A 21095-nucleotide genomic window follows, 5' to 3' on the forward strand; every position below is an offset into this window, starting at 1 on the left:
GATAAGCTTTCTGTGGGACAGCCATTTAGTCTACCCCACCATCTATATATTAAAGATATTGCACATTTTCCCTTTCTGTGTTCAGACAAATCAGCTGCTGATTTCAGTTTGATTACAATGCCAGTTTAGAGATCATCCTATGGGTTCACTCTCCTAATTTCTGCTTGGAGCAAGAGTGCTTTTTGCTGTGGCTGTGCTAGTTTATTTGGGGGGCTGTTGCGAATTACTGGTGTAAAACTCATTAATGAGGTGAACAAAATACCTTTATGTGTACTTTATTATGAATCCCTTTTTCTTATCACAACATTAAAGTAGATACCACTGCCTCATGAGTTTTTTCAAACATTAGTAGTTTGGAACCTACTGATATTTATCAGCTTTATCAGTTATTCACGAAGTATTAGCTAGAGTTCATTTACAGAAATATAAATATTTTGTTTATTGCCAAGTTTTCTTAAAACTAATATCTGAAGTCTGATAGTGCTTTAGTGTTTATGAAAGGAACCAAAAAACTTTAGAAGAAATCTGGGATGGAATTCCTCTGAGCACTCTCCTATAGTGAGAGGGTTGTTGCGTGTCAGGGGATTAACGGAGTCATTTCTGGGGTGGGCAGTCTGGGTATTTGAGGGCATTTGGGCGATTTTATGTCCTAAGAAATTGAAATGGATGTTTTTGATGTTACTTATTTAAAACTGGATGACAGCTAACCATTGATAAGAGTCTTGCCGTGACCTGGAAGTAAAAAAAAAAATTTGCAAGAAGAATTCAACAAGTAGAGATCTTTGGGAACTGTTTTGCTCATCTTGGTGAACTTTGTGCAGGACATTACATATTATCACTCCCTCTGCCATCTAGAGTTCTTGCTCCCTTTAAAGAGAGTGCATTCAAAAGACTTTGTACCTATTCAGACTTTCTTCTGTAAAAGAAACAGGCAGTAGTTCAGATTCTGACATTTCAGAACTCTATCCTTTATTATTCAAATAATTCCAAATGATTTGTAGGAGTGTCAGTCCTTGTGCCTCATGGCAGTCAGATAATGTGTCGCTCTGAGGGTTATGGGTCTGACTATTTTGCTTGCGCAATCAAGACTTCTGCTTTTAGACCTCGGGTCACCCTCCAGGTTTTCCTGGATTAGAATTGCTTAAATCCATAGTTTAAATTCTGTAAGTTATGAGTCTGCACAGACTTTTTAAGATCATGTGATATATGACATGGAGACACTGAGGCTCCAGGGTGTTAATGGCACTTTATGAGCAAGTTGACTTTTTGGATCTGTTTCTTTGACCTTTGCACAGCATCTTCTTTTAGCAGTGTGTTTGGTAGATACTTGTGACACGGTGCTGGTAGGGCTGGTCTTGAAGGTTGTAAGTTTGAGAACACTTCACAAATTGGGGAGTTACACTGATTTAAATTGGCAGTAATTGTTTTTGGTACATCTCACTAAGACTCAAATCCTTCGCTCTCTTGATACTTCAGAATAAATTTTGTACAGTCCTTGGCTGATGCTTTTTGCTTTTATTGCTGTTGTGCCAGCAGTTACATGATGCCCTTCCATGTGTCATCATTCTGCTGGATCTTTGTGGGAGTTCTTCTTGCTGCGGTCCCAGGTCTGAAATGTGCCTAGTGATACACAGTTGCACATGGAGAATAATTTTTGTGATCAGTTTGCAGAGTTTTTAATCTGTCTTTGCCATTGTCTCTATTGTAAATAAAACACTCCTAGCTTTTTTGCTACCTTGGCTCATACAGGTTTGAGTTAGAGCAAAAACTAACCTGTTGGGGTTAGGTGACAGCTCATAAGAAAATAGATTACTTCTTGAATCCTAGCTTCAGTGATCAGTCCTCCTTTGCTGTGCTATGGAAAGGTGAGAACTAAGAATTAGCAGATGGACATGATGTGAGGTGCTGTGAGAATTTGAGCTACAAGCTGTTACCTTTTGCCATCAGATGTGTCTACTTTGTTTTGGTTGGTGTGGTTTTGTTTCCTTTTAATTTTTTTTCCCTGTGTTTCCATTTTATGACCAGGGCTTATTGTGTATGATTGCAGGGGATTCCTAAACCCTATTTCCTCCCAACCAAAAACTGGTCCTTTTCCTGGTAAGGACTTGGCCTATGAAACTATTGGTTTGGTGGAATTTTGCATTATCAAACCAATTGTTTAAGACTGGGATTTTTTTTTCAGGCAGCATTCAACAATGAAGATAACGCAAAAACCAGTATCAAGTTGTAAATTTTATGGCAACATTTAGAAAACCAGCCAACCAAGCCCACCAAACCACTCATTTATCTTAGCCTTCCAGGGTTGTCTTTGTTAAAGCTGACAGATTTGTGTGTTCTTGTGTGCACTGACTTTACATGGAATGAAGTGTGGATTAACAGCATAATTCTGCATCAGAGAGTAGGCTTGGAGTAGAACTGAAGAGAGAAAGGTGTTTGGAACAAAAACCCCATATGTAGTCTTTATACATTTAGATGAATATATAATCCCAGCTCAATATGTGGAAATTCGCGGTGTTAAAATGAACAACATTTGGTCTTGAGGAAAAAAAAAAAAGAGAAAAAATGAATCAGGGGCATGGTGAACCTTAAATAATTTAAGCTCCTCCAGTGGTAGCGCTCTGTAATTGCTTTCCTTTTCTGCTAATGTTTCACAGCTGTGAAGTTCCCAAGTGAAGAGCTAAAGTGCTGGCTATTGTATAAAAATTAGCGCCAATTTCTGCTTGCCTTGGTCTCATCAGGGCTTCGTGTCCCTATCTTGTGCTCTCTGCAGTCAATTACACCTGTGCCAAGTGGTTGTGAATTGCTCCTATTCATGAGCTGATGGAGCTCTATCTTGCTCTGTGCCCAGCATAGGAGGCCACAAAAAGCGGCACATGGTCCAGGACTGAGCCCACTTTTCTTACAGCCAGAGGACGTGTACTTCAAAACAAAGACCCGCCAAAAAAAAATACATTAAACCAGCAAGAACTTTGGGCAGGTGTCTAAAAGGCTCAACCTCCGAAAAAGCCTGAGGTAGGTGAAGACAGCTGCAGGTTGCTTTGCTTCCACTGGGCACTTGTGGGATGCAGTGTGGGTCAGCCTGTCCTGGGCTGCTTGGTCAGCCAGGCTCTGCAGGGAGCTGAACTCCTTCCCTTGCAGGGCTTGGGTTTAACTGGGCTCCTCTCATATGTCTCTGGAGTGTTAAGTATAGGAAATCTTAGTTTCTGTTTTATTCATTTTCACTAACTGGTCTGGAATGTCAGCGGTAGCTTTCTTCTGCGTTGTTTAAGAGTGGGGTTCTTTTTCAGCCAGCATTCACAATGAAGATAAATCAAAAAGCACTTTTATTCTGATTGGGTGTGGCCAGCCACCATTTGGAGAAATGAAAGATAATTTGGAGCCTTAATGAAATTAGAAGAAGTGTGTGATCTGTCTGATTTCCCTTATGCCTCTCTAGGTTTTTCAGCATTTCTTCTAAGCGTGGGAAAAGTTGCAGGATTTGTGCTTCCCCTGCCTTGCAGAATGTGCACCCTCAGGCCCACATTTTAGAGCAGTGTGATCCTGGGCAGTGTCCAGTGTCCCCTGTGGGATGGTAGCAGTGCTTACAACAGCTGCATCAGGTGTGATGAGTGTGCGATGGAGGTGAATCACATGGAGAGAATTTCCAGATGTCATGAGAGGGATGGAAAAGTACATCACATAGAGATAGCAAGATGAGAGGAAGAGACTGCCTTTCTTTCACACAATTCCCACCTCAAGAACACAAAATCCTGTCTGCTTTTGGGACAGGTGTGTTGTAGTACTCGCATGAGGAGTTTTTTCGTTTTACTCTTTCAGCTAATATAGATTTACATTTTTCTGAGGGGATGACTCTAGAGGATGTGTGCCACTGGGGGCTGGTTACACTTCAGCAGTAAGCAGCATGGATTTTGTTGGAATGACTCAAATGTGTATGTAAATATATGTAAAACTGTGCTGATCAAAGTGGGCTCTGCCACAAAATGTCATGACATAAAGATTGGCTTTGCATAACTCATACCACTGTAGTGATAATGTGGCATTTGACTACTTGTGCCCTGTGTTCTTTTTATTTGCCCTCATCATTTCTTTAACTTTGCATTATTTTTTGATTTTATGGGGTTTTGTACATTTGTTTGGGGGGTTTTTTTGGAAGGTGAATAGGTGCTGTTCATGATTTTGAATGCTTTGAATTGCTTGAGCCTTTGATTTTTGAAATAACTGCTTTTGCTCTGGTGCCAGGTTAGATTGAGTAAACCATAGAAAAATCCAACCTAACGACTGTACTGAGAACTTAAAATACTATTGAATTGTTTAAATTCTTTAAACAGTTTTTTTTTTCCTTTAAATGCACCTCATTGGTGCTACAAATAAAATTGGATTAGTTGTAATTTACCAACTCTGCCCTATAGCTAAAAGAATGAGCAAAAAAGCTTTACATAATCAAGTAATTTGGAATTTAACTAACTTGTTTATTTAAACAGAGTGTATTTTTCAAAGAAATCCATAGTCTACTTTGTAAATTCTTTTCAGATCTTTTTATTTTTATTGACTTTGATTAGCCAGCTAATTTGTACTAAATCAATAAGTGTGATTCTGATAGCTCATTTTGAGCCCTTAACATGGAAGGCTGGGAACAAAGAAGGGATCAGTGAAGTGTTTTGCTGACATTCCAATCTATTTTAAGTGAATGCAAGCTTTCTAATAAATATTTAATGGATAGTTGTTTGTGGTTTAATAGAATTAGATAATTCTATTAGAATCCTGTTTGGAGATTTACCTGTAGCATATATCACTGCTGAGGACACAGTTAATAATTTAGGCTAAGTGACTAGTAATTAGAAACACAGTTAGAGTAAGCAGGGAGGTTTTTTCTGTCATCCAAGGATGTAGGTGGGTGTTTGCTACGCAACTGCAGCTCAGTTCTTAGGTTCTGTTTCGTACAGGAGAAGTCATTTGGCACGTTTGGGACAAGCCTCAAATGTGATAACAAAGCATGAGGCCCCTGGGTTTATTTAATATCTTATCCTCTGAGTTAATGAGTTGGAGAATACTTTGCTGTTTATCTACAGTATATTGAGCAGATGTTGCCAATTCAATTTTTTGGAACGTAATCTCTGAGAGATTGTCTTCTGCTCATTGCTTTTTCATGGTTTGAATCTCTGCTGTCCTCAGCTTCAAGAGAACATTTCCCACACTGGTCATGGAGCTGTCAAAAGAACAATTCAGCAGAACATGGTAAAAGCTAAGTAGTATGGGGAGGCTTTGCAATGAGAGGCTTTGGAAATTTTTATGAGAATGTGTGAAATTTAAAATGTAAATGGAATGGCGAGGAAAAAGATAAATATTTGAGAAAACACTGAGGAAAGATAAAATTAAATATTAAATACTACTACTTACATCAGCTTAGGTTTTCAGGTGAAGCTTTGGTAATGGTTATACAGGAATCTCTGTGGACCCTTAATTTAGGGTTAATATGAACAGCTGTTCACAGGTGCAGTAGGAGACTGCTTGTTGTTTAGACCTGATCTCAGTGAGTGGGGTTTGACAGTAAAGATGTTCTCATCTCCTGCAGCAGTCTTGGAATGTGAGGACAGCTGGAATGCACAGCTGAGTGAAGGGACCATGCATCCCAGCAATCCCTTAGTCAGGGAGGTGAGGAGGCTGTTACTCAGCTCCTGCACTGTCAGGAGGTGTCCTCTTTACCTGTCCTCTGGTCATTCACATTGTAATATCACCTTTGTGCATCTCCTGGAGCACAGAGCAGTCAGTTACCATCTATCCAGGTAGTGTGGGAGATGCTGACCATATTCCCTGAGGTATTTGTTCTCACATTCCTGTGTGTCTGTGAATACTGGAGAGCCAGAACTGGTATTTTTAAGTTGACGCAGCATTTTAGCTGTGGTGCTGTTTATTTCATTCAGTGTACCTTCTAAATGGTGTAGAGCAGCAGGAGCGCTGATGTGCTTGTTCAGAGTTTTGTCTCTAAAGCCTGGCTTACTTTAAGATTCACTTTTGTAAGCAGGAGAGTTCAAGAGGCAATAGTACTTCAGAGTCAGCTTGCTGCCACTTCCCTTTTGTTCTTACCAGCTGGAAGATGTGTGTTACATACCTGACAGACATAAGGTGCAGAATTCTTCTTTGAAGAACATTGATTTTGTGAGGCTGTGTAGTTAGGAATGTAGAGAGAGAGAGAGTTTGATAAAGGCTGAAAAGTCATCCTTCCAAAAAATGTCATCCTCCCAAAATTCAGTTTTCTTTTTAATTGAAGGTGAGCTAGTTGATGAGTGTGACTAAGTGTGCAGATTTGAGGAATATCATGTAATTTTTCAGTTACACAGTAGTGTCAGGAAGTGTGCAAGAGGACAATTGCCCAGGAATCTTCAACTGAGACATGGATGGAAAATGATGAAGTAATATAGAGATATGAAGTTATGTGAGCATATTTTTTTGTGTGTGAATTTTTTCTTTGCCTCATCATCCTTTTCACTTCTCAAAGGTTACTCCGTAGCTCAGTTAATACTTTTGTGTAGTAAAACTGGCTTGAACTGGAGCTGGGCTTTGCTCTGGACACTGCCAAGCTCAGAACTGGACCTCTTGGGGGTTTGAAAAGGATATAATTCTTGACAATTACAGTCAGTTCTATGGAATTCCTGTCATTCTTTGAGTTAAATCTGCTGAAGTGAAGGCCTAATCTGGACTTTAATTTTCTTGTATGCATGTGTGTGTGTCTGTAAGGAAACCTTCCTGAGTGCTCTGGGCAGGTTCTGAGGCATCGCTGCTAATGCTGAACTCCCTCGGTACAGCGAGGTTAATAGGCACGGCGCTGGCATGAAAGATAGGATTAAAACTCTTCCTTTGAGATGCTTTTTCTTAAGCTTCTCTTAGACTTTTTTTCTAGTCCTGGCATGGATAAAAGAATAGCTTCACCCTGGTTCCTGTGCTCATTTGAAGTTTGCTCTGTTCCTGTTGTTTCTCTTATGAGGTGGTGATACATATTGTGTTCTCCGGAGAGCAGTTCCATTACCGTGAGCTGTTAGTTCCACTCAATATTCACTCCTTGGAAACAATGGTTTGATGGGCTGGGACATGGATTGTTATATTAAGCAAGAAAATAACTTGAACTGCTCCTGTAATTACTCTGCATGCAGTCAGTCTCGGGATTTCTGGCAAGCTCACCTTCATTTCTACGTATATAATGTTACGGTACTTAGCATTTCTGTAACCTGGCATTACACCTTCAAATTGTTTTCTAGTTATTAACTAATTAATCTCATAACACCCCTGTAAGGTATATCTGTTTGTTTCTGCTTGGGTGACTGTGTGGAGGATAATAATATGTGACTTGAATATTAACAGACATAAAGTAGCGCATTGCATTTGTAGTCGGGGCTTTGTTTTGAGGTTTTGTTTTGGTTTAACCCTGGCTGGCAGCCACTCGCTTGCTTTCCCTCAGCAGGATGGAGGAGAGAATCAGAAAGGTAAGAGTGAGAGAGCTGGTCGGTTGAGATAAACACAGTCTGATAGATAAAGCAAAACTGAACAAACCATAAGGTAAAATAGAGAATTAATTCCCTGCTTCCCTTGGGAAGGCAGGTGTTCAGCCATCTCCAGGAAAGCAGGGCCCCGTCTCATGTAAAGGTGACTTGAAGAAGACAAGTGCCACAAAACTGAATATCCCTCCCCTTCTTTCTTTGCCTTGGCTTTTATTGCTGGTGTGATGCTGTGCCTTCTGAAGGGTCCCTGTGCTCAGCTGGTGTGATGCTGTGCCTTCTGGAGTATCCCTGTGCTCAGCTGGTGTGATGCTGAGTGTTCTGGAGGGTCCCTGTGCTCAGCTGGTGTGATGCTGAGTGTTCTGGAGGTCCCTGTGCTCAGCTGGTGTGATGCTGAGTGTTCTGGAGGGTCCCTGTGCTCAGCTGGTGTGATGCTGAGTGTTCTGGAGGTCCCTGTGCTCAGCTGGTGTGATGCTGAGTGTTCTGGAGTATCCCCGTGCTCAGCTGGTGTGATGCTGAGTGTTCTGGAGGGTCCCTGTGCTCAGCTGGTGTGATGCTGTGTGTTCTGGAGGGTCCCTGTGCTCAGCTGGTGTGATGCTGTGCCTTCTGGAGGGTCCCTGTGCTCAGCTGGTGTCATGCTGAGTGTTCTGGAGGGTCCCCGTGCTCAGCTGGTGTGATGCCGTGTGTTCTGGAGGGTCCCTGTGCTCAGCTGGTGTCATGCTGAGTGTTCTGGAGGGTCCCTGTGCTCAGCTGGTGTGATGCTGAGTGTTCTGGAGGGTCCCTGTGCTCAGCTGGTGTGATGCTGAGTGTTCTGGAGGGTCCCTGTGCTCAGCTGGTGTGATGCTGAGTGTTCTGGAGGGTCCCTGTGCTCAGCTGGTGTGATGCTGAGTGTTCTGGGGGGTCCCTGTGCTCAGCTGGGGTCAGCACTCCCTGCTCTCCCCTCCCAGGCTCCTGTGTGCCCTGAGCCTGCTGCTGGTGGGAAAGGGAGGAGGCCCTGACGCTGAGGGAGCCCAGCTCCACAGCAGGGAGAATATCCCTCTGTCAATGCTGTTCACAGCACAAACCCCAAATACAGAACCGACAGAGCTAAAGTTAACTCTTTCCTCACCAAAACCAGTACAGACTTGAAATTCAGTTACACGTTTACTTCCTCCCAGCATCCTTGCCTCCAGTATGGAATATTGACTTCTCTGTCCCTAAAGGCTGAACAGAAATGGGCTGTTACACCAGTGTGCAGTCCTGCAGGAGTCAGATTGCCACAGTTGTGAAAGGAAATACTTTTCAAGAAAACAGAACTCTCACAAAATCTCTCCCTCTTCTTCAAAGGAAGAAAAACAAACAAACAAACACCCCCCCAAAAAAACCCAAAAACCAAACCAAACTGAAACCTGGCCTGTTAAAACACTAAAAAAATTTACCCCCAAAAAACCAAACGAACCACCTCACCCTCCCAACCTACAACATACTTAATCTTTGGATGTAGAAAGCACTTTATTTTGTGGGTGTGTCAAGTTCTCCTGTATGTTTAGTAGGAATCTTAGCCTGATGTTTCCCTGACCTCACGCCTAAAATCAGACGGTAATTTTTCAGCTTTGTCCAATTTGGATGTTTTCAAAATCTGATTCTTTGCCTTCTGTATGTTTGTACAATGCCTTGTACAGTAAAAGGATAATTTCAGATAGGCATTTGGGTTGTTGTTATAAGAACCTGTCTGAAACCAGTGTGAGGGTTTTTTTGTTTTCATTTTTAGAGTTTGTATGAAGCAGCACCATTTGTCCTGTCACTGAGAGAAGAAAAGGGAGGCACTTGGTGGAACTATAAAGAATTGTATATTAACCATGGAAGACAAACAGGGGGAAGAGGAAGGGTAGGGTGCCCTGGCAGCTGTTTTGGCAGATAAGCTGCAAGTAGAGTTGCCAAGGAATAGTTTGAGTCATGACAAGCATCATTAGACAGCTCTCTCCAAGGTTTTGGCTAGGTCACTGACTAACTGTGAATTTGGGTCAAGGACCTGACTGGGTAAAGTAGCCTCATTTATCAGTTGCCACGGCTGAGATAACAGTCATCAGTCCATTTTACTAGCTGAGGATGGAACAACTTATTTTGGTTTAGTAATGATTTGAAAGACTCATCAATAAAATCACCAATACTCTTTAGTACATATGCTATAATCTGTCCCCATCTCAGTGGTCAGCATGATTTCTGGGCAGCAGAGAGAGAGGAGAACCGAGTGGACAAGCTGGTTGTGTTTCCTCTGAGATTGCACCTTGGAATCTCAGGACTAATTCACCAAGGTTATCCAAGATGGGATTCTCTTATTCCACAAAGGAATTCTGTCTTGTTGCATATAAATAGTTGAAACCTTTATAAGGCATGAATATTCCCTGGTTTTGTGCAGAAATTGTTCACAGAGCACTGATTGTGCTCTTCTTCCTTATTTTGTTTAATTATGAACAAAATGGCCTCCTTTGAACTATTCTCAGCTCATGCTGACAGAGGCAAGGGTTGATGTAGGCTGGATCAGCAGGGCAGGGTGTTTTGCTGACACAGTGGTGGAACTCTCAAACCAGGTAACATCTGGCCACCTTGGAGGGTAGGCAGAGCAAATCTGCATTTCCTTGTGTGTAATTTGCCATTGTAGCCTGCCTGCAGCCCTGTTGAGCTGCAACTGCAGACAGAGAAACACTTGGGTTGATTTGAGCTAATTGAGTTGATCAAGTGTAGACGATTAGCTCAATTTGCACAATCCCACTTGTCTTCACTTGGAGCAGCAGTGCTGGCAAGTGAATTACCTCATCAGAGCTCTTGTCTCCAATAGACAGTAGAGGGATGCATTGTTTCTGTAGTGAGAATGATTGACAGGCTTTTGAAAAAAGTTGGTTACTTTCAAAATTTGTCTGACCCTGAGAGGTGATTTTTTTACTCATTGCAGAGAGTTTTCTCTTCTGTAGGCTGCTACTGCCCCAGATGTGAAATTTAAATAGCAATAGTTGAATAGCTACTGTACACTGTCTGTTTGGCACATGTTCGTGTTTCAAACCTATGTTCATTTTAGATTTTCATCTATGTTAATTCTACATCAATGCATTTTTTTCCATTCATGCCCCACTTACCTCCCTCCAAAGAAATCAGTAAAAATATCTCCATGTTTGCAGTGTGACTTTTGCTCTTCTCAGCTGATACACAGTAAGGAAGTGAGAAGCACTTCACAGATGTTATAAGCTATACAACACCCATCAGTGTAGGTGTTGGGAGAGCTGAGACAAAGAAGGGTTAAGTGGTTGGTTTTTTTTTTACAGTATACAGGAAGATGAAGTTTGAGATGGAAATAGGAAGAAGTTACATTTTACACTGAGTTCTGGGGAGTTGGCCTGCAAACATTCATTTCCTTTCTGACACTACTCAGTTCCTATGTCTGTCTTCACACATACAAGGTCTTCCTGACATAGTTCTAGGTAACTGAAAGGACTGAAAATTAAATGTCATTAGCATAAGTTTGAATTTAAATTACTATTTAACATAATTAAATAAAATATTTTTACTTGTTTAGAATTGGAGAAAGGGAGGTTTTCTAAACTCTAGTAGGTCAAACCCAAAACTGACTCTAAACACCAGAGAAACTTTCTTCCAAAACTCCTGCTTGTTAGCTGTGTTTCATTCATCTGAAAAGAATGCTGCAAGGGTGTTGCCTGTACCCTGTGAAGGGCCTTGGGCTGCCTTAGAGCAAGCAGGTGCTCACTCTTCTCCCTTGGCTAACTTGGTATTAAAAGAGCTTAGGATGCAGCTGTAGGAGTGCAGAAACACATACTCTCAAGTGATTTTATTTTTGCCTGTGTCTTTTTAATGTGGATTATGGCTGTTGATGTCAAAACAAGCTTGATTACAATATTTGAAACTTGGGGGTTGTCCTCCAGCACCAATGGAACAAGGATTCTTTTCCCAAGGCACCTTTGAATCCTTTTCCTTGAGGATTCATAACATTTTTGCAGTGCAAGTGTCTGAAGCCGTCACTGTTGCATACACCCTAAGGTTTGGTCTATATAAAATGGAAGTGACTTTTTGGCTTATAGCTATAAATGGAACAGATACTGAAATAGTTTAAAAAAATTGAGTAAAATTACTTGGTAAGTTCTGTTAATGTGCACAAGGCTACATTTTGTGCTCTGCATTCCTGATGGAAAGTGCTTTGGTGCCTTGATCTATGCTTTTTCCACTTAGTGGTATTTTAGGTATATTTAGCTTGTACATACATGGGAGTAAATGTTGCCTTTATGCAGATCAGCCCCTTTTCCTGGTAAAAGCTGAAATTTTTAAGGAAGAGTTCTAGAACTCAGCTTAAAATCTATGATCTGAATTTAAAATTTAGACCTGAAAAATTGCTTTCAGTGAAAACTGTCTGTCAGAAAGGTAAAACTATTTGTCAAGTAAGCTGTTTCACATATTCCTTTATAACAAGGAAGAAGAAAAGAAAAAGCTTTTTCTCCCTTTTCTCCAAATGCTTCTATGGAAAATAAAAGTATTTTGAAGTCTCATGAGAGCTGACATTTTGTTGATTCACATCTCCCTTCTGCTAACTGCTTTTCCCATGTTGCAAATATTTAAACACCTTGTGCATTGTGGGAGAAATAGTCTGTACATTTTAATTAGTCAGCTAAATATTTTGCTTCTTCCCCAGTTATCCACTTCCAAAAAGGATAAAAATGCCCAGAATATAAATTCTCCGCTGTGTACTGCTGCTTTTCCTCTTCTGTCTCTGATCTCCGAACAGTTCTACTTCAACATTTTTTGGGTAGTACATCTCCTTAATCTTTTCAAGTTCATTGCATCTGGAAAACATTTTTCTTATTTCTTTCACTTTTTGCATTTGACAGCATTCAGTGCAAAGGCAGTACAGCCATTTATTTCTCCTTTATGTCAGTGAGCCCTCTGTGGGTTTCTCTACGTATCTTTGATGTGCTGACTTGGAAGACAGAAATATTTAGAAAAAGTAGAAAGCAGTGATTTTGAAAATTAGGAACCCCTGTCAGGAGGACTCAAGGGTAAATGTAGTACAGAAAAGTACCTCTAACTCTACTTTAAAAAACAAATGAATAAATAAAAAATGTCCAGCCAACCAGACTCTGGAAAAATTACAAATTTTATCTGTCCTTTTAAAGCAAGTATAAACTCCCTCTGAAGGGAGCAGATGGCTTTGCTTTGTATGGAGATTTTTGTTTTCTTACTAGTAAGTGCAGCTGTTTCTCTAAAGATGTGGTTTCATTTAATGAAGCAGTACTCCAGAGGCAGAGTGAGATGCAGTGCATGTGAAATTTTGGGGGAACTAATTTGCCATTTGTGTGCCTCTTGGGTATTTGCATCCAGATATATTTCTCTAGGAAGAGTCAACCCCAAGCTGGGTCAGTTAGAGATTTTCAGTAACTCTGTTCCACATAAAGAGCAGGGGGGACAGTTGTGCTCATTCTGGGAAGATGATGGGCGAAGCCTAAAGGGTTGGGCTGCTCAGGAGGGTGTGAGGAGGGGAGGTGTCCCAATGACCCCTGCCTCCTGCTGGAACCCCAAACCCAGCACCTGACGGGAGTTTTCTGGGGTGCTGGTTCAGGAGCAGGATCTGGGGTGTTATTTCTGGAGCTCTTTGGCTCCAGGGAAGATGTTTGTTTTGAGCATCCAGGTTCTGGCAGCCCGTGTTTTGCTGGAAGTGAACAAGTGCGCTGACAATTTGGGAAAGAGCTCAGACTGGTGTAGGGAAGTGGAGAGTTCATTCTCCTCTGGACTGAGCTCTGCTGCGGGGCTTTGTGCCTGCAGAACAAGTCACCCCAACTGTGCTGCTCTTGTGACATACACCTGGTCACATCTCTGCAGGAAGAACTGAAGAAAACTTTCAGCACAGGCAGAAGGCTTTGCACAGGCCTCACGATGGTCATCTGTTTCTGGGGGCCTTTTGTGGGAAATGCTGTAATTCCTTCTTGTGATTGTCCAGCACCCCAGGGAGCCCTGGGCACAGAGCCCTCCCAGACAAGAGGAAAAAGCTACCATTGTTTCAGTTTATTAAATATACACTGATTCTTATGAACAATGTTTATTATGAAATAGCCACAAAATATTTCTCTTAAATTTGATCTTTTTATGCCTTAGAGGTGGTAATCTCTTTCCGATTTTTTTTGTTAATGTGGAACAAACAAGGCTCTAACAGCATGGGACTGCCTGCTCTGGGGGGAGCACTGTCTTGCATTTTGCCCGTGCCCAGTCAATACTCTATTATTGCATGTTAAGTGGTTTGCTACAGTATCCTGTGTGCAGGGTATTAGAAAGGATCTTATCTAATTTCCTAAGCAATAATGGTATAAACAGTATGCATTTTTTATTATTAAAAAACAAACTGTTGCCTCCGCTGAGTTAATGTTTCTTTTATATACAGTTAGCACCCAGAAGACTGACTCATAAATCATAGCAAAATTAAATGGAAAGTGCAAAGTTTTGGAAAACTAGAATTTATTATAGACCCAGAGTCTTTGACTGTAGCTGCAGATAAACTTTAACTTGCTTAATAGAATTTTTATTTGACTGCTGTGTTCTTCAATGGTTTTAGTTCATTAGAAAGAAGCCCAACCCCAAACCTTACTAAGCTGTATCAAATAGGAACATTAAAATGGAGTGAGAGGAAAATAAAGTACGCATTTTTAAATTGAGAGTTTTCTGCTGCTTCGAATGTTGCATCAATTTCTATTCAGATGGCCCATAAAAATACCATTTTGATAGGTTCCTCATACTATATAGTAGGATCTTTGTTTATGGGAGTAGTGTGTATTACTTTGAAATTCATATTTATAAAGTTGTTTTACCACTCCTCTCCAATATAAGGACATACAAATGAAATATATTATATTTTTGAGGGTATTTTTATTAATTCATCTGAGGTATGTGTTTTATTCTGTACAACTAGCGTTTCACATCAGAGGAATCAAGAGATGTGAAAGTTAAGATGTTAAGGTCAACACAGATATTTCTTGGATTTATTACCGGGGGCTCAGGTAAAACACTCCTAATCTTCCAAACCTCAAACTTTCTAAAACCTTACCTTGTAGCTTCACTGAGGTTGAATGTTTTGGTTTTTTCTCCACTTCCCATTTTCCTACCCAAGTTCATTCAACGCTACTGCTAGAAGTGGGGAGGCACGTGGAACTTTTTGCGGTTTTCTGTTTTGTGACGAATCACGGTTAAGTTTTAGGTGAAACTGAGCTAAATCATGGATTTGCAGTGAAAAATCACTTTTGTGTTTACAATATGGAAACAACATCTGCTGCTAACTTGCAGGCAAAATAATAAAAACTCGTTTTGATGTGCAGTTTTTGGAACTAAGTAATTGTGAAATTTTCATGTGAAAAATGCCCATAGTGAACTGGTGTAAATCACACCTTCACTTTTCAGAGCAATAATTTGGTTTGAAAGGATGTGTGGGTCTGCAAGACAAGTGAAGGTGAGCTGCTGAGCTTTACAGGACTTTGTTCTTCTTGGTTTACAAGTGGGATGAACAGTTCAATCCAGCCTTTATGCTTTAATAGTAAAAGCAAATAGAAAAAAGGCTAAATATATATGAGAATCAAGGGCTTCTTGGTGCCTCAAAGGAATGCCAGTAGAGGCTGCAGAAATGTCTTAAATCAAACCTACAAAACAAAGACTGACCTTAGCTCAGGAGATCTTAAGTTGGTATGCTTTTCCTGGAAAAATACAGAGAACCTGCTATTACAAGAACTTTTATCATACCTACCTTTATGGCAAAAAGCTGTAGCCCATTGAAAACCTGGACTCATTTTCTGCTGAGTTCCTAGAGGCTAATTCTAAAGCCATTGCAGATGAGACTGTGTCGTCCTGAAGAGTCTCCAGGGAAGGGCTGTCTGTGTGCAGCACCTGAGTGTGCACAGGTTTTTGTCAGAATGTCAGAAGCTTCTGGAACCCCAGATGCAGGTCTTTGTGTGGGATGCAGGTCTGCAGTGCCTGGAGCTTCTAGCAGTCTCTTCCCAATGCAGCCCCTTCATCTTAAAACAAAACAACCCCCTGAACCCAAGCCAAGCAAAACAGAACACCCAACCTCAGAAAATTCTGCAAAACGATGGTAAGTTTCTTGTTTTAAAATTGCACCAAGCCAAAGGTTTAAAATAAGCAGAGCTGTGTTCTGTGGAAAGGAAGGAGCTGCAGCCAGATGTGTGTATCAGCTCAGGGGTGCTTGCTTACCGTGGCCCCCAGGACAGGCTGTAATTCTGTGTGTTCAGGTAATCACTGTACAAAAAGCCTTAACACATGCCCAGCCTGCAGGCCTGGAACAGGGTCTTGGGCTACACAGGGTCTTCAAAGCAACACGGCTGAGATTCTGAGGGTGGGTGGCCAGAAGGCAAGTCCTGTGCTGAAAGGACATTGCCTACTTGAGCACACAATATGATAACTACATCTGGATTTAGCATAATCATCCTTGACTAATATGAAGAGAAGGGAGAGGGTTTAAATGCTGAATAAATAAATCACTTAATTTCATGTTATCAGAGAGGAACAGATGGTCAGTAGAGTGTGTTTTCCAACTGCTCATGCTTTCAGGAGATCCACACTGTTTCTTGTACAGGTTTCCCAGTATCAATAATTCATAGGTGTCTGCATCAAGCAACTTCTTGCTCTTATCTTTGAGGTGTGCCTTGCTAATACCATTTTAGGCAACTAAAGGGTCTCAGCATCATCAGAAAGAAATATTTTATATCAGTTTCCCTTTTCCTTGTATAGTACATTTATTGTAGTGCTAATTATTACAAAAGGTAAGAAATGGCTCAGGATACCACACCAGGAGAGTTGGATGACTGCGTGTCCTGTCATATGTGTATTGTACTGTATAAAATATTTCCATATCTCTACAGTTTTGCTCTTTGGATTGTCCTGTAATCTTCTGCCAGCTCCTGAGAAATGCTTTCCTTGAGGGTTATCTCATATCCAGAGTTCAGTGCCTGCAGCACTTGTGTTAGTTGGCCTGGCCTGCTGTTGCTGCAGCTCTTCCATCCCACCTTTTTCATCTCATGAGGAATTGTGTGTGGAAACTAAGTGTAGGAATGTTTTGGCTTACTTAAATGATCGTTGCTTAAATGCAGGGAAGAGGAGCAAACCCCTTCTGTAGTATTTGATTTATTAAGAGAACATAAACAGCAAAAGCGAAAGTTTCCATTCTGAAACCACACTGATAGAAAGCAGGTTTGTCGCTGTCTTCTCAAACAGTGATAAATACTTCTATATTACCTATAATTTCTTATAAGTAACACATTTAGTACTTCCCTGTGTGTATACAGTAAAAGGAAATGCATCAACAAATGCTTGAACCCTAAAAATAAGGCATGCCCAAACTCTGAATCCAGGATCCATTTATACAATGAGGTTGATATCTAAATTTCTGGTTTCTTCTGGTAAGCCTTTATTTCTCTGCCTAATCTTGGTTCAAACAAAATTAGAATCCTCTTTTGATGATGTCTTTTGAGCAGTGGGCAGGAATGAGGGCTACTGTCACCACTTGTCACCTGTCAAGGTGGGGGAGAGGGCGGCACGACACGACTCTCCGAGGCTGGTGCAGCAGGGAGTTTTTGTGGCTTACACAATTCTTATGTACCCCATTTGAAAGACTCTGCATTTGAACCTGGTTGGCTGTGATTGGCTACCACCCAACAGCTGCCTGCTTACATTTTTGTTTGGCTCTCTGTAGCCAAAGCCCTCCTCCTCTTAAGAAGCACACAGTCCATCTGGATGCTGTCATAGTCAGCATCCTTCATTTCCATATTCCTGCACTCTGACTTTGCAATCATGGCACTGAAGGTCAGGGTCCTGGTATTCAGGGCTGCTGGTTTTCATATGCCTGTGGTGGTTTGAGGAGATCTCTATTTTCTGTCGTGCCTGGTGTTTGGAGACAATAGCAGGAACAGGATAGTATCAATTTCTGTCATGTAATTGGATTAATGATCAGTTTACATGACAGAGCAGGCTCTTAATTGAATTAACTTGAAAAGGGATTATATCAATAAATAGCAGGAAGAGGAAGGCCATGTTAGCTACTATTTGTTATAAATACTTCTTCAAACATCTTGTTCAATATCTTTATTCTTTATGAACCGTCAGGCAATTACTGTCCACAATTAAGTCAGGTTTGCTGCAAGTTTTTATTGTAAGAAGTAGTTAACTTCTGAATTGTATCCAATCCTAGGGAATGCTGTGGTGGTGTTTGGTTTTTTCCCCCCCCCTCTAAATCTTCTGTATAACTGGCAGCTTTGAATCTGCTCACTTGCAAAACGCCAAAACAGGAAAAAACCCCCGCAAAACGCACAAGCTGCTACTTTGAGTCGCACGATGATTTTGAAAGACAGGGGAGTTGTCTGTGTTTTGATGGGAATGTGTTGGAAGGAGCCCTTCTGAGTGAGAGCTAGTAACTCCATGAATCCACAAGGACCTGAAGTGACTGAACATGTCAGTGGAAGACGTCACTCCCAAAAAAGGATAGACCTCTGTGGGCTTTACATTTCTCCATGTTTTGGCAAGGATCTTTCCTGATGGTAGAAGAATCACAGATGCCAAAAATACAGTTACAAAGCATTTGCATCATTCTGAACTCTTTCAGGAGTCTCCAAAACTTTTTTTTTTAATAATAAATTCAGTTTTGCCTGAAAATATGCATGCAATTTGAATGAAATGGAATATGTTTCAGGGCTCAAGCACTATGTCTTCCATTCCAAAAGGGAGATGAATTTCAGTCAGATGTTCCCATTATAATCTGTCTCCACCTATAGTTTCCATCAAAATTGTTGGGAAGTGCAATATAATGTATGGTCAGGATTTGCCCACTAGCAGCAGTGCCCAATATCTTAATTTAAAAAAAGGTATGTGAGTTTATATTGGCTTCTCACAGTGAAAGATTCTGTTGTGACAGGTAGTTTGCATGGGATTTGAAAGTTGATCTATGTATTTTGTGCACGTAGGACATACAATGTTTATGTTCTTTCATTGTCATGATGATACAGGTTACTAATTAGACTGATAAAGCTGATTTTTGAGAGATATATTGTGATATTGGCAGAGTAGAGTCGGTATTTACTTTAAAATGTGTTTCATAGTGGTGTTTTGTTCTGAACTTCATTTTTATGGAATTTTTTTTTGCGCCTGTGCACAAGGTGAATGTGAGAGGATTGGTATTGTGTCCTTGGGTCTTCATTAGGGTTTGGGAGGAACTTTGATATCTTTTCAGCAGCTTGAAGAATATAAATTACAAATTTATATAATTCTTAATTTATAAAAAGAACATGCTGGAGTTAAGTATACTGCTACTTAAATCTTCTTACCAAGATTTAGTTTAACTTTCTTCCTTTTTATTTTGTTGCTGATGAGAAGAAAACAAATGATTTAGAGGAAAAAGACAACAAAACCCACAAACAGAAAGCAACTTTTCCCCCCTCACTATTGAAAAGTAAAATCTGCATAGAAGTCATTTCAGCAACCAAAGTTTTAATTCATGGCTTCTATCTGAGTGAGTTTTGAGTAACCACAAGTTCTGGAATAAAACGAAGGTTTTTATTTAAAAAAAAAACCAACCAAACTCAAATGACATCTTCCTTAGCTGTATTTCAGTCCCCCTGCTACTGCTCAGTGTGCTGCATACAGAGAGAAAACCAAGATTTGATTATATTTCCCCCCCCTTAAGTGGTTTAAAAAGGCTATTCCTTAGTGCTTTCTGTCCTGCATAGCAAACACAGTTCTGTTTAGAAATTTATTATGGGTCCTGGCTCTATATTGCCTCTTCAGGTCCCTCAGTTGTTTTCAAATCCTCTAACCTGAGCTATTCTGCAGAGTTTATTTTGCTTTGTGGCTGTTCTGAAGCAAGGAGTTTATTTAAACTGGCCAGCTCCAACAGTTAATGCAGCATCTCTGAAACTGCCACTGAGCCTAAATTAGGTTGTCAGAGTCAACACAACCATCTAGTGAGCCTATTAAAATCTTAATAACTTTTAAAATTGGACTGTGGGTAACAAAATATTGTCCCTGTGCATTAGATTTTCAGTAGATAAATCCATTAAATTATATCTTCTCACCGTTCTTCTCTCTCTGTTACACACTGCCTAAAGAGGAATTTTTAGAAATCCGGTGAGTACCTTTAATAGTGAAACATCATAAATCAGTTATCATCGGGCTGCATTCGGTCCATCCTAATCAATTCAGCTGTGTTACGAAAGTTTTCTGCTTTTCTTTGGGTTTTACTGGTGGTGGTTGGAGGAAGGTAGGTTGTTTTAATGAGGCAAAAGTAGAGGGAAGACAACTGTAGTGCTTGTTTGTTGTGTATTATTTCTTGGCCCATAGTCTGTCCTGATCTTAGTAAAGCAGCTGTCAGTTAGATTTAAAATCAGACTTCTGTTCTCTCAGCTTCAGTTCTGGGCATGAGGATGTGCTTTCAGTCCAGTAAAGTCCTATTGCTTTCCTCCTCTCCCTCCAGTAAAGTGACAGATTGCTGTGTGTGGCAATATCTATAAGGCATTGCCATAAATTGGAACTTTCTCCTTCACTTTACTCTGAATTGGAAGGGAAATTCTTCTTCTGCCATGATTCTCACGTATCACTTAAGTTCTCCTTCATTAATAGATGTGAGTGGGAGGTCAAAATTGAACTTGTTAATGCGAACAAAGTTGAAGCCTTAATTATGGAGGAAATTGTAGATTACACATAATAATCAACTGAAGTCTGAATTTTAAGTTTGACTGGCAGAAAAACATCTGTCACTATTATTATTATGTATGAGTCCAAATCCATTTGCAGACAAGTAGCAAGTGATTAGCTAGAACTAGGAGAAGTAGATGGACTTTTATAAGAAACTCATTATAATTCTTTTCTTTCAAGAAGGATAATTAGTAGCCTTTTAGATATTTCAGCTAGTTGTAATGCTCCCTGAAAGCAAATTAAATAAAACCAAGCATGGTATATATGACAGCAATAACTAAAATGACCCCTTGTGCTCTGCTATCCTTCAGTCTTTGCATTGTCTATCTCCGTGCAAAGTGGTTGTTAGCAAAAATGAAGAGTTTTTTTTCCCCAGCAATTAGCTAAAGGATGTATAGCACATGTAACATGGATAATTTCTCATAGTAAACAATATCTTGGGATGCAGTCGTCAGTTCCACTGTGGTAGTGTCAGAATGTGCACGCTAAACTTGGAATAAAACCATAAAATGGGAATTGAGGAACGTAGACAAAAAGTGTGACAAAGTATGCCTGACCTGGAAGAGAGTCATCATCACAGGCTGTGAAGTCAGTATTACCAGCTGCAGTCAAAAATGCTGCCAAAGCCACTGAGTGATTTACAGTAGATTTTTCTGCTTAGTGCAAAAAGGTGAAGTTGGCTTGAGGTCTCTTGAGCAAACAGAAGTTTTATCTGCCAAGCAATCCAAATGCCAGCACTTGGTTATCGTTAAAGCCTAATTGTCAAGAAATCTGTATCAGAGGATATTACTGACAGTGTATTTTGTTATTTAGACAAAACACTCCATTACAAACTTGTGTGAAAGAGCAAGTGGTAAAGACAATTAACTCTGCTAAGTGTAGTCTGTG

At 40.4% G+C, this 21095-nt stretch overlaps 1 protein-coding gene across 2 annotated transcripts in view; it reads left to right on the plus strand.

The window, feature by feature from the left end:
* The first annotated feature begins 2755 nt into the window (after window positions 1-2755).
* Window positions 2756-21095, plus strand: part of LOC120759240 (uncharacterized) — a 40381-nt gene continuing 22041 nt past the window's right edge. The window contains exons 1-2 of one of the 2 annotated variants that reach the window (XR_005703140.2): window positions 2756-3012; window positions 3437-4270. The gene's annotated coding sequence lies outside the window, so the exon portion shown is untranslated. Of the gene's footprint in view, window positions 3013-3436; window positions 4271-21095 lie in introns of those variants that run through there. The other variant, XM_040078341.2, reaches the window with a different exon arrangement.

The sequence above is a fragment of the Hirundo rustica genome, chromosome 14, assembly GCF_015227805.2.
Source record: "Hirundo rustica isolate bHirRus1 chromosome 14, bHirRus1.pri.v3, whole genome shotgun sequence".
In the NCBI taxonomy this organism is placed as follows: domain Eukaryota; kingdom Metazoa; phylum Chordata; class Aves; order Passeriformes; family Hirundinidae; genus Hirundo; species Hirundo rustica.